Raw genomic sequence first — 22,655 nt, 5'->3', positions numbered from 1 at the left:
TTTGTTTTCTGAATGTGGATGGCATTTTCCATGACAAGTCTTTTAGAATTGTCCTTGATCACTGAACTGCTGAGAGGAATTGAGTACAGCATAGTTGATCATCTCACAATGTTGCCAATAACGTATACATTATTCTTCTGGTTCTGCTCCAAAGTGATATTTCTTTTTTTTTTTTTTGCAAGGCAATGGGCTTAAGTGACTTGCCCAAGTTCACACAGCTAGGCAATCATTAAATGTCTGAGGTCAATTTTGAATTCAAATCCTTCTGAACTCAAGTGCTCTATCCACTGCACCACCTAGCTGCCCAAAAGTGATATTTCTTAGGCACAGAACTGCCAATGTCAGTCCTCTCCCCATTAAACTCCAGGGGTTCCCTCTTGTGGTTCTAGAATTAAAAACATGAACTCTTCTGTTTTGCTTTAAAGATTCTTCCCAACCTCTCTTTCCATTCTCACTCTGTGTTACTCCCCTTCTGGCATACTCTGGTATTTCCCAAACTGGCCTTCCCTTTACACCTTAGTCACGATGCTCCATTGACTATCTGTCTCTGCATTAGCTGTGTTCGATGCCTTGCAGATTCTCCCTCTTTTCCTCATACAATTCTTCTCTTTTTCCAAGATGAAACATGAGCTTCACTTTCTACTTGAAGCCCTCCTTACTCTTCTGGTTACTGGTATCCTTATTGAATAGAAAAAGCATTTACTGTGTGTGGAACACTGATAATGCAAATAGAATGAGTTAGCCTTTACTCTCATGTAATCCCCATTATAACTGGGAAGAGATTGGGGCAGCTAGGTGGCACCATGGATAAAATACCAGACCTGGAGTCAGGAGGACCTGAGTTCAAATATAGGCTCAGTCACTTAATAATTACCTAGCTGTGTGACCTTGGGCAAGTCACTTAACCCCACTGCCTTGCAAAAAATAATAATAACTGGGAAGACATAACACATGTGGGAAGAGTCAGGGGTGTATTAACTGGACAGAGTCAGCTAGAAAGGCCTAGCATGGTGAAGGATGTGTTAAAGTTTAATCATTTCTCATAACTATACTCTGGTTAAAAATTGATTTCTTTAGAGGATTCTCAAGCTTCAGGATATCAGTCACCCTGCCAAACCTAGTAAAAAATTAAGACTCCAAGGTATTTCTCCCTGTGTTAATTACAAACTTAGGTTAACAGCGCTGGGATGCCAAGAAGAGGCAAGAGATCTGACAATATTACATAAGTATGTGAAGAGTAGTTTGGGGCAGAAAGACCTGTCTAACATTCATGGTTTAGGTCACAAAGAATATTGATGATTTTCCGTTTTTGTTTAAAAGTCCAACTCGTTCCCAGTCCAAAGGTGATCATCTTGAATAGATGAATTCCACTGTAAGGTTTAGAGTTAAGGTCGTAGAGAATAAAACTTAAAAATTTCTAACCTATATTTTCTGTCATTTTATTTCACCCTATGTTTTTAAAGTTCTTACATTTTGGGGGTTGGCAGATGAAATAGCAAGGTGTTGGCAAGTTCCTGTAGTCCTGTATCTTCTCAGAAGAATTGTACTTGGTTATTTCCTGCTTATCCAAGTGGTCTGAAGGACCACATTCTCTAAGGAAGTATTCTGAAGACATGGTTGAAACATTTGGAAGGCTATCATGTGGAAGAAAAAAGATTAGATTGTTTCTTGGCCTAAGATGACAAAATTAGAAACAATGGGGAAAATGGGGCAGATTCCAATGTTTTGTCAGGAAAAGCTTCCTAATAATTAGAATTTTCCAAAAGTGGAATGGCCCTGCCTTAATGGGTAGTAGATTCCCAGTTCCTAAAAAGGAGACTAGACTACCACTTGCCAGGTATATCTTAGAGGAGATTTTTGTTAAGGTCCAAGTGACATTGTATAAGTTCTGAGATCACTTCCAACTTGGAGACTTTACAAAAATATTCAATTTAAGAACAGGATCAGAAATAGAAGGGGGATGGGAAAGGATATAGCAATATAAATCCCAAATTGGTCAATAATATGGATTTAGGAATAAATCAAGAAGGAAAAATCGTAGTGCCATTCAATCCAATTCAACAATAATGTTGTCTAGCCTCAAAGAGAACCACTAGCTCCACAAGGAGGAACTCATCACAACTATCAATGGAATTAATGAGAAAAGCAGGCAGAATTAATTAGATTACTCCCTTCCCAGAAGAGCTCTGTTGGTCAGGTGTTCCTGGTGTTGATTGGTTGGTTGTGAATTGGGTGTCTTAGACTTTGCTATAACTCTTCTCTATGGTCACATAAAATCCTTAAGCAGGAGACAATAAGACTCCAGGCAGCCATCACCTCTCCAATTTACATTGCAGCTGTTGCAGCTGCTGAAGAACACACCAAATCCATACTAATTAGTGTGCACCAGGAGTCAAAGACTATCCAGGATCCCTAGTGTAATGTGCCCTCTATGGTACCTGATGTTAGTTGCCTAGAATCTTTGAGTTTTTTTTTTAATTTTAAGCTCAAAAAACACCAAGAGAAAAAATAAAATGAACATTTCTCAAACACAAAGGGAAGTAGAAAAATAGATATTAGAAACCACTAATTTCCATTACGTGTGTTTTCGTTTTAGAAAAATGTAAAATTTTCACCATATTACTTTCAAAACTGTCCTAGTTATCTGTGTTTCCTTCTGAAATTCCTTCTAGTCTCCTCTGTGTATATTCAAAATGCTCCAAAGATACTTCTTTCTGTTGTTTTATGGGGAATATAGGAATATAGAAAATATTTCTCCTTCCTACCTACAAATTAAAAAAAAGAAAAGGAAAAATACAATGTATGGAGAGGTAAACAAAATAACTTTAGTCATTTGTCATGTCCAAAAATATAGGTCTCATTTTGTAACTTGAGTGCATCATCCCTTGGGGTTATGCTTGAGGCAGTCTGAATCTGCTCCTATTGTTAAATTTTCAGCATGAACCTTTACATCTTCAAATTTGATAAATGCTACCAATTAGGACTTGCTTTATTGTTTTGTTAATTGTCTAGATTTGTGGAAGCAATGAAGAAAAATTTTTTTTTTAAGTTTTTGCAAGGCAATGGAGTTAAATGGCTTGCCCAAGGCCGCACAGCTAGGTAATTATTAAGTGTCTGAGGCTGGATTTGAACTCGGGTCCTCCTGATTCCAGGGCCGGTGCTCCAACCACTGTACCACCTAGCAAAGAAAATGTTAATAATTCAGATTAAATTTAAAAGTGTGCTGTGTGTATGCTTCTGGAGAACTGGTTGTTAAATAGTACATTCCTCCTTCTGAGTCAGGAGGAAGGTGGCATCTTCTTTAGTCATGATTATTAAGTATTTCAAGGTTGTTTTTCTTTATAGTGCTTTTATTCATGAATTAGTCTATAGAAGTCTTCACTGACTTTTCTGAAACGATGCCATTCATCATTTCTTACATTTGGTTGGCCTTTTCACATTCGATAGCCACCTGATTCCTTTAACAGATAGAGCTGTAATGAATATCCTTCTTCCTTTAGTTCTTTAGAGTCTGGGGAATACGTACATAGTGATGGTAACAATAGAACAAAGGTTATGCATAGTTAAGTGACTCTTTAGGCATAATGCTAGATTGCTAATATCCTTCAAAGGGCAATTTTGTAGGTAGGACAGTAAGTGAAATCTAAAAACTTATAGGAGTAGGGGGAAATGTTCTGTTTTAGCCAAAGATATAGGATAAAACCTAAAGGTGCATGTGTTCTCTGCTTTCTTTTAGATTCCAAGAATAGATATTGCTTTATTTCTTATTTTTTATTGTCTTTTGTTCTTTTCATCCTCTCATGGTGATGGGGTCCCAATTCATGAGCTCCCTCTCTAAGACTCAGATCTGTTCTGAGTGTCTCTCCTGGGTCCTTGCTAAAACCAGGAATTCTAACTATGGCTGGTCCTCCAACCCCTATCTTCTACCTCTTGTCCAAGGCCTATGGTCTCCTCTGTCTTTGTTATCAGAATACACTTAACAGGGTTATCTTTTAACATTAAGCAAGGCTCTGTCACGTACCTCTGTCTCTTGGAGGATTCTTTGATGTACAAAAATCCTTTTTACAAGTTTGTGCTAAAACACTAGGAAGGTCTGTTCTTCTAGTGGCAACAACTTCTGACCTCCAGACCCACAGCCATTTGTCTGAAATCATATCTGCTCTCTCCCTTCCTCCATTTTCTCTATATAAACATGGTATGTCAGATGCCTCTTTCCTAGACTATCTCCCCAATCTCAGACCACTGTGCCAGCACAGTGCCCACTAAAATGCCAACTTGCCTGGTGGAGAGATCTTGTGTCTTGTGAATTCTTTCTCAGACCAACAATATTATGATGGTTAGAACCCCAGCAATGGTATAAGACTCAGATTTTGGTCCCCAATTTTTTCTCATTTTACATATATTTCTATAGGGGAAACCAATTATTCTCATGGCTTCATCTCCCAAATGACTTAAAAATGCCCATCTCCAGATCAGATGTTTCCCCTCATTACCCAACCCAGGACATTCCAATTTGGATGATGCCTTGAAAAGTTAAGTGCTCAAAAACCAAGCTAATTATCTTCCCCTTCAAGTTAATAAGTCATACTAACTTACCTTTTATCACTAATACCATAACCATCCTCCCCATTACTCAAATTTGTGACTTTCATGGGGGAGAAACAGATGTGAGTAGATTATTTGACTTTTAAACAACAGAAATATAAGAAAACATAACTAACTACAAAGGAAAGCACAATTAATGACAAAAATTTACCCATCTCTAAAGATTATTAAAAGAACAAAATAATTACTAGAAAAAGCAAAAGCCTATGAGGTTAAAAGAAGAAAAGAAATAACATTGGTCCCATTAAGAGATTACTTTCTAAGAACACACAAAGGGATAATGAACAAAGTTAATTTAAAAAAATAGGAAAATTTCTACAGAGATAACAGGTCTGAAAATCCACAGGCTTCCCCCCCCACACACACACCTCCTACTCCCCCTAACCTACCATCACATCCCCAAGCATAAATCACTATTTTAAGTTCTAGAATTCAAGTGCATAAAAGAAGAGAGGAGAGATGGAGAATAGAAAAGTATATGTGATGTACCCTAACCAAGCCAGTGTTAAGCAACAAAAAGACAAGAACTCCTGTATTCTTATAGCAGGAGGGGCTTTGGGAGAATAGATGAGGTGGTATAAGGAAAAAGTGAAGAAAGGAAGAAGGGGGAGATCTCAACTCAATGTGGGGAGGAGTCCCACTGAAGAACACTTAGCCATTTATGCCCTAGGCAGCTCTTTATCTTGTTTCTCATACTATTCAAATTCAGAGTATTTTCAGTAATCACTGCCTAAATTTCTTATCTTTTAAAAAAATAAGTCTTGAGTCTGATGAATGGCAATAACATGGAATTCTTAGTTTTTTCAATAATCAAAATTATTATCAAAGTATGTTTGGGATGAGTATAGAGAATTTTAGGGGCGGCTAGGTGGCATGGGGCGGCTAGGTGGCATACTGGGGCGGCTAGGTGGCATACTGGGGCGGCTAGGTGGCATAGTGGATAAAGCACCGGCCTTGGAGTCAGGAGTACCTAGGTTCAAATCCGGTCTCAGACACTTAATAATTACCTAGCTGTGTGGCCTTGGGCAAGCCACTTAACCCCATTTGCCTTGCAAAAAAAAAAAAAAAAAACCTAAAAAAAAAAAAGAGAGAATTTTAGATGTCATTGTGCAGGTGTGTATGTGGTTGTGTGTGTGTGCATCAGTTGATTCTATTGATTAAAGGGACCTGGAAGAGTAACATTGTAGTGACACCAACATACTAGATTGGTTTAACTACTTTCTGTTGCATTCAACACTGAATTCTTTTCACTTTCTTTGTCCGAGATGTCTCTTTATGCGTGATTTATTAAAGGTAATATGTTTTCTCAAGAAAATCCTTTTTAAAAAACAAAGTGAAAATGATAGTTTATAGACTCTGCTATCTTATTCATTGTCATTGTATGAAACACTGTAATTTCCTGTTTATCTCATTTGAGTTCCATGGAAATTTACTGGTAGAGCAATAGAAGATAGTTCTTTTATGAGCTTAGTGCAATTTTTCATCAACAAAAATATTCACTCATCACTCTAATTTTCTAAAATTTATTCTTTTTTTATTTTGAATTTAGGCAACAAAAACATGCATTTCTGTGTTCAAATTAGAAGAGAAAAGAGGATTATATGTGATACTTTGAATCTCAATTATGTGCAACTGGCTTTAAAAAAAAGTAGTAAATTCAGTATGCTACTTTCAAAGATGTCCTGCTTATCTTGATTTTCTTCTGAACTTCCTTCTAGTCTGTGCATTTCAAAAATGCTTCAATGACTCTTCTTAGTTTTTTCATTTTTGAAAACAAAATTGTTACCCTCTTTCTATCCCCTAATGTCCCCCCCATGAAAAAAATAAAAACAGTCCTCAGAACAAATATGTAGGAAGTAAAATAAATTCATCCATTTACCATTTCCAAAACATAATTTTCATTCTGCACTTTGAGTCCACCCCTCTAAATCAGTCTTCTGGCATCATGGGTGTTCATTACATGGATTAGAGGTTTTAGAACATTCAATTTCTCCCCCCTTACTATGTTGTTTCCATTCCATTAATTGTTCTAGTTCTGATCATTTCACTCTGTACCAGTTCAAAGAAATATTCCCCAAGTTTCTTCTGAAACTGTCCATTTTGTGACTTCTTGTGGTGAATTTTGATATTATTTTTTTAGTTTTCTAAAGTAACCCTTTTAGTAATTTCATTGATTAAAGTAGTTTAGGTAATATTCATTTTATTATATTTAAACAGTTCAACCATGAGCAGTTACTATCAGTCCACTTTTAGATATGTCTTATTTCTCTTGTGTATTATAGTTAGATTCACATGGTTGTTCTGTGTGACTTTTTTATGCATTATATTTTTATTCTGATTAGAATTTCTCTTTGTTATCTCATCCTGATGAGTTCTGTTGATAATATAAAAGCAGATTATTTATGTGGATTTGTTTTTTATCCTGTAACTTTTGCTGAAGCTTTTAATCAATTAATTTTAGTTGACTTCCTAGAGTCATCTATGTAGATCATCATATCATTTTCAGAAAAACGATTTTTCCTTGCTTGAGCTTCTTCCATCAATTCTTTTTTCTTGTCCTAATTATATAGCTAGCATTTCTAGCATTATGCTAAATAAAATTTTTAATGTTTATAGTTTTCTGAATAGTATAACAATTTGGATTTCTGGAATAAAACCTGTATGGTCATAGTATATAATATTTCTGATTATATTGATGTTGTGATGTCTGTTAATGTATTTTTTAAATTCTCTATTTATATTTGTTGGATATATTGGCCTTTAGTTTTGTTTCTCTGATTTAACTCTCTTTGTGTATTAATTTGTGTATTAATACCATGTTTTTGTCATAGAATAAATTTGTTAGCTTCCCTTTTTTCTTATTTTTGTGAATTGGTTATATTACATTGACTTAATTTTTCTTTGAATGTTTTGATAGAATTAAATTGTAAATCCACCTATTACTTTTCCCCACTTTGAGAATCTGGTTTATGCCTTATGAAATTTTTTTTCAGGAATGGTAATTTAAATTCTATATTTTTTGTTCCACTAATATGAATAATTTTTATTTTGTAGAATCATCCATTTCATCTAAATTTTCAATTTTTTTGGTATGTTATTGAGCAAAAAAAACTGCAACTAATCAATTTTCTTTAGTTTCTTAATTTTTTGGTCATTTCTCCTTTTTATATTTTTAATTCTAGCATTTTGATTTTTCTCCCTCTAATTTAAAAATTAGACTAATGTTTTGTTTCATTAAATTTTTTTCACAAAATAGCCTTTAGTTTTATTTGAAAGTACAATTTAAAAAAAATATTTTTAAAAATCATGAGGGACAGCACTTAAAAAACTTGTGTGAATTAATAAGTAAAATGAGCAGAATCAGAAGAACATTATATTCACCAACATTATTATGTGATGATCAACTATGGTAGACTTGTTCATTTCAGCACTACAGTAATCAAAGACAATTCAAAAAGACTTGTTATAGAAAATATCATTCAAATCCAGAGAAGGAACTGTGGAGTTTATTTTTTATGGTTCATTTATTTTCATATCATTACAATAATCTTGTTGTGAAAGTAAACATAAGCCCCCTCACCCCCAAAAAAGATAGAGGAATCTCAAGGGAAATGAAGTGGGAGGGGGGAAAAGGTGTATTTCAGTCTGTGTTCAGGCATCATTGACACTCTTTCTCTGGGATGGGTTGCATTCTTTATCATACATTCATCAGAGAAGTTGCTTCAATATCTTTTCTCAGAATTGCTATTGTTAACTGTATTTCCCTCTATTCTATTCATTCCAAAACCCATTCATGCTATTCTCTCCATCCTTTCACCCTGTCCCTGTTCAAAAGTGTGTTGTTTCTAATTACCCTCTCCCACAATCTTCCCTCTCTTCTATCATCTACTCCCCCCCTCCCTCCACCTGTCCCCTTTCTCCCATCCCTTTCCCCTTCTATTTTGCTCTAGGGTAAGATAGGTTTCTATAGCCTATTGTGTGCGTATGTTATTTCTTCTATGAGCCACTTCTTATGAGAATGAAGCTCACTCATCCCCCCTCACCTTCCCTGCTTCCATACTAGTGAAAAAACTTTTTCTTGATTAATATTTTATGTGAAACATCTTAGCACATTCTACCTCTCCATTCCCTTTCTCCAAGTACTTTCCTTTATTAACCATTGACTTAATCTTTATTCTGTATTATACCATTATATTCAGTTCCCTCCTATGCCTCCTCTATAATCTTCTTCTAACTACTCTTATAAATGAGAAAGTTCATATGAGTTATCAGTATCTTCTTCCCATTCAGGAATACACACAGTTCTATATATAAAGCCTCTCTTGATTTGCCCTTCCTATCCACACTCTCCATGTTTTACTTGAGTTTTATATTTGGAGATTAAACTCATATTTAGCTCTGGTTGCTCATTTCATCAGGAAAGTTTGAAAGTCCTCTATTTCACTGAATGTTCATCTTCTCCCCTGAAAGAGGATGTTCAGTTTTGCTGGGAAGTTGATTCTTGGTTGTAATCCAAGCTTTTTTGCCTTCTGGAATATCATATTCCAATCCCTATGAGCCCTTAATGTAGATGCTGCCAGATCCTGTGTAATCCTGACTGTGTAGCATCACAGTAATGTGTTTCTTTCTGGCAGCTTGTGGTATTTTCTCTTTGATTTGGGAGTTTGGGAATTTTGCTATAATATTCCTGAGAGATTTTAGGGAGGGATCTCTTTCAGGAGGTGAGTGGTGGATTCCCTGAAATTCTATTTCACCCTCTGTTTGTAGGATCTCAGGGAAATTTTGCTGGATTATTTCTTGAAAAATGGAGTCTAGGCTCTTTTCCTGGTCATGACTTTCAGGTGACCCAGTAATTTTTAAATTAGTTCTCCTGAATTTGTTTTCCAGGTTAGTTGTTTATTCCAATGACATATTTCACATTTTCTTCTAATTTTTCATTCTTTTTAGTATTGTTTTATTGTTTCTTGATTCCTCACAAAGTCATCAGAATCCTTTAGTTCCATTCTATGTATGAAGGAGTTATTTTCCTCATAGTTTTATCTCCTTTTCCAGATAGCCAGTTCTGCTTTTCAAGGCATTCTTCTTCTCATTTGCCTTTTGGATTGATTTTTCCCATTTGACCTAAACTGATTTTTAACATATTATTTTCTTCATTTTTTTTGTATTTCCTTCACCAAACAGCTGACTTTGATTTTCATGATTTTCCCACGTCACTCTCATTTCTCTTCCCAATTTTTCCTTTATCTACTTTAATTTTTTCAAAGTCTTTTCTGAGCTCTTCTATTTCCTGAATCCAATTCCTATTTTTCTTGGAGGCTTTGGATATAGAAGTTTTGACCTTGTTGTCTTCTGAGTGTATATGTTGATCCTCCATGGTACCAAAGTAATTTTCTATGGTCAGATTCTTCTTTTTCTGTTGTTTGCTCCTTTGCTCAACCTATGACTGATTTACTGTACTTCCAAATCTTTGGGGGTTTGGAGGGAATACCTCCAGACTCCAATTCCTTCAGGGTCATAGGAGAGACTCTGACTACCCTCCTGGCCTGTGCTCTGGTCTGTGGATGACCACAGGCCCTGGAACTGTGAGGAGGGTCCCTGCTCTGCTATGGTGGTGTTGGGGGAGGCAGACTTAGCCCCAGGGATAGCAGGGAGACCTCTGCAGTCTCACCCGATCCCCTTACTGTCTGGGGGCTGGGTGCTCTGGTAGCAGTTGCTTGGGGGCTCCACAGGTTCCCACTGCAGGGCTGCTCTAAGGCAGTGCTGGCTCAGACTCCACATTCACTCTGGTACAGCAGAATTCTTTCATTGTCCCTTCAAGATGTCTGCAGGGATCCCTGGGTCAGGAGGTTTGCAAACCAGTCTCTCTATCATGAACACAGGCACTCACAGAATGCTTGCACACTGTGGATCTTTCCTGGAAGGCTGGAGCTAGTTTGCTCAAGTGAGATGTGACTGCAGCACTCTGGTTCTTTCCAATCCCCAGTCCCCGTGGAACAGATCTTTCCTGCCAATCTTCTAAGTTGTTTTACACTGGATAATTGTATCACTCAGTCTTTCTGTGGGTTCCCCCCCTCTAAATTTTGGTTAGAGTCATAATTTGATGACTTTTGAAGTTTTGGGGGATCAAATTTCTGTGAATCCCTGCCCTTCAGGGCCATCTTGGCTCCACCCCTTGGAACTGTGGAGTTTAAATTTATTTTTATTAAAGATATTATTTGAGTTTTACAATTTTCCCCCCAATCTTGCTCCCCCCCCCCCACAGAAAGCACTCTGTCAGTCTTTACTTTGTTTCCATTTTGTACCTTGATCCAAACTGGGTGTGATGAGAGAGAAATCATATCCTTAAAGAAGAGAAGAGAAGTCTAAGAGGAAACAAGATCAGACAATAAGATATCTGGTTTTTTTTCTAAATTAAAGGGAATAGTCCTTGCATTTTGTTCAAAATCCACAGCTCCTTATCTGTATGAAGATGGCACTCTCCTTTGCAGACAGCCCAAAATTGTTCCTAATTGTTGCACTGATGGAATGAGCAAGTCCTTCAAGGTTGACCATCACTCCCATGTTGCTGTTAGGGTGTACAGTGTTTTTCTGGTTCTGCTCGTCTCACTCAGCATCAGTTCATGCAAATCTCTCCAGGCTTCCCTGAATTTCCATCCCTCCTGGTTTCTAATAGAACAATAGTGTTCCATGACATACATATACCACAGTTTGCTAAGCCATTCCCCAATTGAAGGACATTTACTTGATTTCCAATTCTTTGCCACCACAAACAGGGCTGCTATAAATATTTTTGTACAAGTAATGTTTTTACCCTTTTTCCTCATCTCTTCAGGGTATAGACCCAGTAGTGGTATTGCTGGGTCAAAGGGTATGCACATTTTTGTTGCCCTTTGGCATAGGAACTGTGGAGTTTAAATGAAGACCAAAGCTTGCTATCTTCAATACTTAAAAGTTGTCTCGTGTATTATGTCATTTTTTTCTCTCATGTTCTTTTTCTTCCATTGGATTTGATGTTTCTTTCACAGATATGGATCTATGTTTAGCATGGTTACAAATGTAGAGACTATATTAGATTGCTTTCTGTCAGGGAAGGAAGGTAGGGAAAGTAGGGAGGGAGAAAAATGTAAAATTCTAAACCTTGTTTAAAAAATGATTGGTTAATAACTACTATTGCATATAGTTGGAAAATCAAATAAAATATTTAAATTTTTAAAAGTACATTTTTTGCTCATAACTATTATTTCCCTTGAATTGTCATAATTTTTATTTTGTTATTTAAAGTTTAATTCATTTCTTGACTTTCTAGTTTTTATTACCTAAATCATCATCTGTTCTTTGTCTTTTAGTTAATGAAAATGTTTAGAGATATAAATTTTCCCTTTTAGATTGCCTTGGCAGCATCCCAAAAGTTTTGACATTTTATTTCATTATTGTCATTTTCCCTTGATTAAATTATGTATTCTTTATATGATTTGTTCTTTATCCTAGTGTTATTTGGCATCACATTATTTAGTGCCTACTTAAATTTTTGATAACTAAACACACCAATTTATTTTGATTTTAAGACATTATATTTTATTGATATAGATACACATACAGATATACATATATCCACAAAGTCACCTCAATTTTCTCTTGCTTCCTTCTTCTTTAACCCTCCAATGGAGCCATCTTTCATAATAAGTAATTTTAAGAGAAATAAAGCTTGAAAAGGTCAATAAATAAATAAAAGTTAAGAAACATTAAAAATAAATAAAAATTTAAAAACCATCAAAAAAATCTGATATTATATATAGTGTTCACACATCTAGAGACTCCTCCCCACCCTAACCCCCCCACCCCTCTGAAAAGGATTTCTGTTGGAGGTACCTTCTCAGATCTTCAAATTTTTATTCTTAATTTTTTTTAAGAACATAAATTTACCACATTGTGGTTAATAAAGGATGTGTTTAGTATACTTTATTTTCTGAATTTGATCATAAGATTGTTTTGTCCTAAGACAAAATGGTTTTTGTAAAGTTTCCACCCACAGCTGAGAAATATATGTATTCCTTTTCTTTTCCCATTCTATAATTCCCAAAGATCATTTATAACTTTCACTTTTTTCTTATTCATATTTTTGTGAGATTTTTCTAGGTCTAAAAGGGCGTCCCTTCTCAGCTAGTTGATGCAGCAGATAGAGTACCCTAGACCTGGAATCATGAATATCTGAGTTAGAATTCTACCTTTGATTCTTATAAACTGTGTGACTCTGAGCTAGACACTTCACTTCAGTTTTCCTCAGTTTCCTCATTTGTAAAATGATCTGGAGAAGGAAATGAAAAACCACTCTAACATCTGTGCCATGAAAATTCCAAATGTGGTCTTAAAGTGTCAGATAGAACTGAAAGGATGGAACAGCAATAACATGGTCTGTTTTTCTGTGTAATTTGATTAACTTTTCCTTTACATATTTAGAAGCTGTGCCATTTGGTGAGTGTGCATTATTGATTTCTAGTTTCTATTGATGCTTTAAAACATAATGTAGTTTTTCTGATTACTCTCTTTTAATTGTGCTCGCTGTTTGCTATGATCATAACTGCTACCCCCTTTTGGTCTTGTTCTTTTTTTTTTTTAGTTCACCTAAAGCATCATATATTTTGTTCCAATCCTTATTTTAATTGTCTCAATTTTTATGTTTCATGTGTGTTGCTTGTAAACAATATAAGGTTTTGCTTTCTAATCCATTATGTTATCTTTTTATGGATATGTTCATTCCATTCATGCTCTTGATTATGATCATTCATTGCACATTTCCCTTCATCCAGTTATGTTGTGCTTTCTTTCCCTTTGTAATTTAGGTTTTTAGGGGTTAAGTGGCTTGCCCAAGGCTATACAGCTAGGAAATTATTAAGTGTCTGAGACCGGATTTGAACTCAGGTACTCCTGACTCCAGGGCTGGTGCTCTATCCACTGTGAAAGGACATTTTAAAAGAGACATTTCCCTGTATCCTACCACCATAGCTTATCGATGATGAAGTCTTTCCATCTATCTTGCAGCTATTCCTCTGTTTTTTCTCCTCCTTGTAGAATGTCCCTTGAGAGAAGGTACTCCATAATTTACAAAGAAGGTAGACAAACAGAAGGATTCTGATCAGAATTAGTATTCTGTGCTTGAAGTGGTCTACTTCTTTTTCTGTACTGCTTTTAACCATCCAAGACACAGATTGTTCTTACAACATTTTTCATTTTTCAGTGCCCAGTTCATGCCTGAAGTTGAAGTTTGTTTTTCTATGGCTATTCCTCCACAACTGCACCCTAATTAACTTCCTCTCTTTGCCTCACTTTATTTCTACATAAAACCCTGCGTTTAACTGCCCTTTGTACAATCCATGAGAAGAATGTTCCCTTTGACCCCTCTCTCTCTATGTGTAATCTCATCATTGCCCTCAGTAATTAGAAATATATCTTTCTCCTTCTCCATGTATTCCTTTGGCTTCCATTCTATCTCCACTTAAACCAACAAAATGAAAGAAGCAAGCATCTCGGCCTGTATTTGTCTTCCTTAATTCCTCCATGAACTTTGAAAGACAATTGGATTATTATTTAGAGGAATTAACTTATTAGAAGATAAATATTTTTTCACCATTTAGTTCCTTCCATTTGCTCATGTTTATTTACCTTTCTAGGTTTAATTTAACTTGTGTGTTCACATTTCAGTTTCTACTCAGCTTTGGTCGTTTCAACAGGGATACATGATAGTTCTTGTTCATTGGTAATTTGATTAGTATGGCACTGAATACGTAAATTAACTTACTTCGTATTTTCATTTTTATTAGATTGACTCAGCCTCCACATGAGTAATGCATATTTCTCCAGTTGTTTAGATTTCTATGTGAAAAGTGTTTTGGAATTCTGTTCAGACAGTCTCTGGGTTTGCCTCAAGAAATAGACTCCCAAATATTTTATATTGTCTGCAGTTATATTAAATGGAATTTTTCTTTTCTATCTCTTCATTCTGGGTTTGTTGGCAATATATAGAAATGCTAATGATTTATTTCGGTTTATTTTATATTCTACAATTTTGCTAAATTTGTTCATTCTTCCAATTAGTTTTTAGTTGATTCTCTAGGTTCTCTAAGTATGCAATCATACCATCTACAAAGAGTGATAATTTTGTTTCCTCATTAACTATTTTTATTACATACATTTCTTTTTATTTCTATAAGTAGCATTTCTTTTTTTTAGGTTTTTTTACAAGACATTGGGTTAAGTGGCTTTCCCAAGGCCACACAGCTAGGTAATTATTAAAAGTCTGAGGTCGGATTTGAAATCAAGTACTCCTGACTCCAGGGCAGGTGCTCTATCCGCTGCACCACCTAGCCACCCCTATAACTAACATTTCTAATACAATATTTTATTTATATTTTATCTAAATTAAATGCAAAGAAAATATTTGTATGTTTTAATATACTTTTAGAAATTTGGGGGTTCCAATTCTCTCCCTCTTTTCTTCTTCTGCATTCTTCTTAAGAAGGCAAGCAATTTTATATAAATTATCTATGTGTAGTCATGCAAAACATTTTCATACATATTAACCTTGTTGAAAAATTTAACACTAGCAAAAAATAAGAATAATTTTTACAAAGTTAAAAAATACGCTTCAATCTGCATTCATATGGAATTAATTCTGTCTCTGGAGGTAGGTAGCATTTTTCATCATGTCTTTCATAATTGCTTTGAATTATTGTATTGCTGAGAATAGTTGTTATGTACAGTTGATTATCATTCAGGATTGATGTTAGTGTATATGCAGTGTCCCCTCTCTTTGCTCATAGTATTTCATATTGGTGCATGTAAGTCTTCACAGGTTGTTTGTTTTTTTTCTGGGCTCATTCCATCTTATAACACAGTGATATTCTATCACTATCATATACTACAACTTGTTCAACCATTGCCAAGTTTAAAACATTATTAAATAATATGAGTAAAAATGAACATCCTTACTTCACCCTTGATCTTATTTTGAAGGCCTCTGATCAATCACTATCATAGATAATATTAGCTCTTAGTTTTAGGTAAATACTACTTATCATTTTAAGAAAAATTCCACAACAACATTGTGAGTTAATCGACTTTGATGTATGCGGCTCCTCTTGGCAGCTCAGAGAACTAGGACAACTCTATTATATCAGCTATGGACAATGCTATCCCCATTCAGAGGAAGTAAAACAAAACAAAACAAAAAAAACCCTTCAGAATCTGATGAACACTACATTCACTTTTTAAAAAATTTCGTGTATGTACTTCTTTCCCTTAATACTAATTCCTCAAACCAAAAATGACTAATCTGTAAACATGTTTAGCACAAATGTGTATGCCCAATACTAACCTGACTACCACTGGGGGGGGGGGGTGGAAGCAAATTTTGTAACTTAAAAATATACACATGCTTATAGATGTTGGAAAACTTTTATAATATGTATTTGGAAAAATAAAATACCAGTAACAAGGAGAATTAGAACATGGAAAACTTCCATTTTTTCCTATGATTTCTAGTGTTTTTAATAGGAATTGTATTTTGTCAAAACCTTTTTCTGCATCAATTGATATAGTCATATGGTTTTTGTGGATTTTGTTATTGATATGGCAAATTATACTTATGGTTCTTCTAAAACACCACATTCCTGATAATATTTTACCTGGTCAGAGTATATAATCTTTGTGATATATTGCTATATTGTCCTTAAAGCATTTTATTTAAATTTTTGTATCAATATTCATCAGGGAAATTGATCTGTAGAATTCTTTCTCTGTTTTTGATTTCCCTGATTTAGATAACACAATCATATTTGTGACATAAAAGGAATTTGGTTGGACTCCTTATCTATCTGTCATCTATCTATCTATATTTTTGAATATGGATATAGTATTGGAATTAAGTATTCCTTAAATATTTGGTGGGGGGGGCGGAGCCAAGATGGCAGCAAGAAGGGATCGAGTCTTAGGGGCTCTCTGAAAAAATTTTGAAACTAAGGACTCTAACTAAACTTTCAAGAGACAGAACCCACAAAGGGACCCAGAGAGGCAGTTCTCCTACTCAAGGTAACCTGGAAAAGAGCAGAAAGGCTCTGCTCCCCGGGGTCAGAGGGGTGGCCTGCCAGAGCAAAAGAACTTCAGCCTCCAGGAGGCAGCCCCAGGGCACTGGGAGCTTCAGCTCATAGCAATAGGGGAGTCTCCTGAGCTGCACCCCATGGAGCACCAGGCACAAAGTGGGGGGACAGCAGGGGACCTCTGCCAGAGTGAGCACGTGGAGCCCAGCCCTCAGGGCACACAGGGAGCAGCCTGGTCTTTCAGCAGCCCAGATCCAGAAACAGAAACAGGCAGAGCTGGTAAGTAGGAGCCCCCAGGGCATGAGACCATTGAGCAGAGGGAGGGGAGTGAAGAGAGACTGCAGAGCTCTGTCCTCTGCCTCTGGAACAGGACTCTGGGGCTCTAACCACATTCAGATCCTGTCACAGTCTAGGCCCCCCATAGAACAGCAGGCCCCCTCCACACCTCAGCCCAGTGGCAGAGGGGGGCGCTTATGGTCATTCACAGACCAGGAGGGAGGACAGAGCCTCACACACTGAAACCCTTGTGGGAGTGTCCCAAAAGCTCAGGAAGCACCCCAAAACCAGGTCCAGGCTGGGAAAATGAGCAAGCTGAGAAACAAGAGGAAGATCATTGAGAAATATTTTGCTTATGAGCCCAAGAAGGATCAAAATACTCAGTCTGACGATAAGGAAGCACAAGCTCCTGCATCTAAAGACTCCAAGAAAAACAGAAATTGGGCTCAGGCTATGACAGAGCTCAAAAAAGACTTTGAAAATCAAATGAGGGAGTTGGAAGAAAAACTGGGAAATGAAAGGAGAGAGATGCAGGAAAAACATGAAAATGAAGTCAGCAGCTTAGTCAAGGAAATCCAAAAAAATGCTGAAGGAAATAGCATGCTAAAAAACAACTTAGGTCAAATGGATAAAACAGTTCAAAAAGTTATTGAGGAGAAGAATGCTTTAAAAAGCAAAATTGGCCAGCTGGAAAAAGAGATAAGAAACTCTCCAAGGAGAACAAATCCTTCAGACAAAGAATAGAATTCAGGGAGATTGATGAATTTACCAGAAATCAGGAATCAATACTTCAAAACCAAAAAAATGAAAAATTAGAAGAAAATGTGAAATATCTCATTGAAAAAAACAACTGATACAGAAAACAGACTTAGGAAAGATAATTTGAAAATTATTGGAATACCTGAAAGTCATGATCAAGAAAAGAGCCTTGACATCATTTTCAAAGAATTACTACAGGAAAATTGCCCTGATATTCTAGAGGCAGAGGGCAAAGTAGAAATGGAGAGAATCCACAGATCCCCCCTGAGAAAGAGATCCCAAAAAACCAACCCCTAGGAATACTATAGCCAAGTTCCATAACTCCCAAGTCAAAGAGAAAATATTACAAGCAGCTAGAAGGACACAGTTCAAATGTCGTGGAGCTGCAGTCAGGATCATACAGGACTTAACAGCAACTACACTGGAAGCTCGTAGGGCTTGGAATATAATATACTGGAAGGCAAAAGAGCTTAGAATGCAGCCAAGAATGAACTACCCAGCAAGGCTGAATGTCCTCTTCCGGGGAAAAAAATGGAATTTTAATGAACCAGGGGAATTTCAAATGTTCCTTTTGGAATGGCCAGAGCTTAAGAGAAGGTTGGATCTTCAGATACAGGACTCAGGTGAAGCATGGAGATTGGAGGAGAGGGGGAAAATATGAGGGACTTAATGATGATGAATTGCATGTATTCCTGCATAGAAAATGACACTGATAATACTCATATGAACCTTCTCAGTTAACAGAGCAGGGAGAGGGAGCTTTTATAGTTGAAGCACAGGAGAAAGCTGAATTCGAAGATAAAATATGCTGTAAAAATGGAGTCAGTAGAAAAAAAGGGAAATTTAATGGGAGAAAGAAAAAGGAGAGTAGGAATAGGCCAAGATATTTCATATAATAAGATTTTTTTATTACAATGAGCTATTGCAATGATATGGAAGGGGGAGGCAAGGGGGGATGAGGGAACCTTTGCTCTCATCAGAGGTGGCTAGGAGAGGAAACAGCATTTATACTCAATGGGGTATAGGCATCTGGAATAAGAAGGAGGGGGGAGCAGGGGGAAGGGGTGGGGATGTGAATAAAGGAGGAGAGGATGGACCATGGAGGGAGAGGAGTGGTCAGATATAACACATTTTCTTTTTTACTTCTTGCAAGGGGCTGGGATTGGAAGGCCTGTCCAGGACCATGGGGCCAGGTGGATTCTGGGCCTAAGGGGTGGTGTGGGGGCCCAGGGCTTCTTGGCCACAGGACCAGGGATCTGTCTGCTGTGCCACTCAGCTACCCTACAGCAGAGTCAGAGTGAAAGGAGAGAGAAAATATAGTACATGGTAGTGGAGAAACAAGAAAGGAGGGAGTTGCGATCAGCAGTGGCAAAGTTGGAAAAATATGGAAGTAACTTTTGTGATGGACTTATCATAAAGAATGAGATCCACCCATGACAGAGTTGTTGGTGTTGGAACAAAGACTGAAGCACATTTTTTATTATTATTATTTGGGGGAGGGTGCAGGGAAAATGGGATTGGGTGGCCTGCCTGGGGCAACATAGCCTGGCTCAAGGGCCAATGCTCTGTCCACTATCCAGCCACCCCTACTATTATAACTATTTTATTTTATTTTGGGTCTTTTTTTTCTTCTTTTTGGTTTTTGCAGGGCAGTGGGGATCGGGTGGCTTGCATGTCACACAGGTGGGTGATTGTTGGGTCTACGGGGCTGGATGTAGGCTTGGGTGCTCGTGGCTCCAGGGCTGGTGCTTTATCCATTGCGCCACCTGGCCATACCTACAATTATTACTATTATTTTTTTTATTTTAATTTTTTTTCTCTCCCCTTTACTTTATCGCTCAAGCAAGTCTGTATTCATGAGGGGGAGGGGTATTTTGTTTACTCTTAAACAAGAATATTAATGTATAAAAACATTTGTACAAAATGAGAATTAAAAAATAAAATAAAATAAAAAAAATGAAATAAAAATAAATAAATAAATAACCAAATAAACAAATAAATAAATAAATAGGTGTTTGGTAGAATTCACTTGTAAATCCCTTTGGTCCTGGGAACTTTTTCTTAGGGAAATAATCTATTTATGACTTGTTCAGGTTCTTTAAAGTGTTACTTAAATATTCTATTTCCTGTTCTCTTAAACTGAGAGATTTATATTTTTGGAAATATTAATCCAGTTCATTTATATTAACAATTTTACTGATATGTAATTGGGCAAAAATAAATCCAATATTTGCCTTTACTTCACCTTCACTGATGTTGCATTCATTTTTTCCGTTTTTTAATCCTAGGGATTTATTTTTCTTCTTTATTTTTTGAAATCAAATTAACCATTGGTTTATCTATTTCATTGTTGTTGTCTTCACAAAACCAGTTCATAGGTTTATTTATTAGTACAACAGTATTTTTACTTTCAGTTTATTAATATCTCCTTTGGTTTTCAGGATTTCCATTTTGGTTTTTAATTTGGGATTTTTGTTGTTTTTTTAGGGTTTTATTAGTTTTATATCAATGTATTGATCTCCTCTTTTTCTCTTTATTGATGTGCACATTTAGAGATCAGATTTTTCCCTTAGGTGCTACTTTGGCTGCATCCCACAGATTTTAGAATGTTGTCTCATTGTTGCCTTTCACTTTAATGAAATTATTAATTGTTTCTAAGATTTGCTCTTTGACCCTCATATTCTTTAGGATTTGATTTTTAGTTTCCAAATAGCTTTTAATCAATGCTTTCAAGGCCTTTTATTCAATGTATTTTTTATTGCATTGTGGTTTGAAAGGGATGAATTTAATATTTCTGCTTTTCTGCAGTTGGTTATGAGACTTTTATGCCTAATACATGGTCAGTTTTTTTTTGAGATACTGTGTACAGTTGAGAAATGGGTTTATTCTTTTCTTTTCCCATTCTCCAGAGGTATATCGTATCTAATTTTTTTAAAATCTATTTAGGTCATCAATTTCTCTCTCATTTATTTCTGTGATTAGATTTGTGTAGATATGAGAGGAGAAAATTTCCTCCTGCTATTTATTTAACTTTTTCTTTAAGAATTTGTATGCTATGCTATTTGGTGTAGTTATGTTTACCATTAACATTACTTCACTGTCTATGATGCCTTTTAGGAAGATGTAGTTTCCCTACTTCTGTTTTTTAATTAGGTCTATTTTTACTTTTGATTTGTCTGAGATCATGATTGCCACTCTTGCCTTTATAACTTCAGCTGGTGCGTAATAGAGTCTAATCCATTCTGTTATTTATATTCTGTATGTCTCTCATTTTCAATTATGGTTAACAACATATTATTGGATTCTGGTTTTTATTTCATTTTGTTATTTACTTCCATTTTATGAATAAATTCATCCATTTTCATTCATAATTAAGATTGCTGATTGTGCATTTCCTTCATATCATTTTTCCTTTTCTCTTTCTCCCATTTTCAGTTTCTTCTTTTCTTTCATTTATGACTTGTTTTATTGTTTGTTGATGTCTCGGGGGAAGGCATAACTTACATTTGCCCAATTCTAATTTGTAAGGAATTATTTTCTTCAGTGAGCTTTTAGAATTTCATAAATTCTCTTTCTTAAGGATTTCTTTTTTCTCTTTTCTTTTTTTTTTTTTTTTGCTAGGAAAATGGGGTAAAGTGGCTTACTCAAGGCCACACAGCTAGGTGATTATTAAGTGTCTGAGGCCGGATTTGAACTCAGGTCCTCCTGACTCCAGTGCCAGTGCTCTATCCACTGCGCCACCTAGCTGCCCCAGAATTTATTTCCAACAGTAAAGTTTTATACCTCTTTTACGATTTGGTCAATTCTGTTTTGTAAGGTATTATTTTCCTCAGTATTTTTTGTAAGGTATTATTTTCCTCAGTATTTTTTTCTGCTTCTTGTCAAACTTAGTTGTCTTCTGATAATTGTCTTTCTTTGTTCTCGTTTCTTTGTCTCCGATAACTATTTGATTTTGAAAGTAATTTTTACCTCTTTCAGAAATTCTTGTTGAGCTTGTGTCCAATTCACATTTTTTAAGTCTTTGCTTATTGATGTTTTAACATCATTGTGTTTTTTTTTAATTTGTACCTTGATCTTCCTTGTCATCATAATAAATGTTTTTGGTCAGGATTTTTTGTTTGTCATTTTTCCTCTCTTTCTGTTGACTCTAAACTTTATGTTAAAGTTGGGTTCTATTCTGAACACGAGGGTGGTGGGGTTGGAGTGCAGATAGATACCCTGTCCCAAGATAAAATTTTTTTAGCATTGTTTTTTTCAGAGCTAATCCTGGGGGTGTGTGGAAACTTTCAGTACTGATAAGATGGTGTGGTTTACAGAGAGGTGTTATCCTGGTCTGGGGTCTAGTGTTTACCTAGGAGCCTCTGATCCACTGGGAGTGCAATTGATAATATTTCTCAGAGGCTCTCCTTCCTCGTGACTGGAAGTGCTCCTTTCTGCCTTTGAGCTGAGATCCAGCAGTGGGTATAGACAATGGAGCTGTGAAACAGCATCCATTTCTACATTCAGAGCTAGCACAGATATCCCCCATATTCTCTTTTTTTCTGATTTGTCTATTAAATTTTGTAAATCTTATAAGGGATTTATAAAGGTCGACAAAGTGTTGGAGATCTGATTTCTTCTTGCCAGTTCCAGTTCTTTTGGAATGCTGCTTAATTTTATTTTTTTCAATTACATGTAAAAATAGTTGTCAGCATTGATCTTTTTTGAAATCCTTTTCTACTTCCCTCCTTTCTTTCCCCTTCCCTACGATAGCAAGCAGTCTGATACATGTACAATCAAGTTTAACATATTTCCATTTTAGTCATGTTGTGAAAGAAGGAAAAGGAAAAGGAAAGAAAGACCATGAGAAAGAAAAAAACTTAAAACAGATTTTAAAAAAGTAAAAATAAAATACATTGGTCAGCATTCAGACTCTATAGTTTT

General features: G+C 35.9%; 1 long non-coding RNA gene across 1 annotated transcript in view; it reads left to right on the top strand.

Annotated features, from left to right (window-relative positions):
* Positions 1–22,655, top strand: part of LOC141500542 (uncharacterized) — a 457,510-nt gene that overhangs the window by 185,252 nt on the left and 249,603 nt on the right. The gene's annotated exons all lie outside the window — the stretch shown is intronic.

Source organism: Macrotis lagotis, chromosome X (assembly GCF_037893015.1).
Source record: "Macrotis lagotis isolate mMagLag1 chromosome X, bilby.v1.9.chrom.fasta, whole genome shotgun sequence".
Lineage (NCBI taxonomy): Eukaryota > Metazoa > Chordata > Mammalia > Peramelemorphia > Peramelidae > Macrotis > Macrotis lagotis.
The sequence above is the reverse complement of the archived record's forward strand: the minus strand, read 5'-3'. Positions and strand labels throughout refer to the sequence as shown.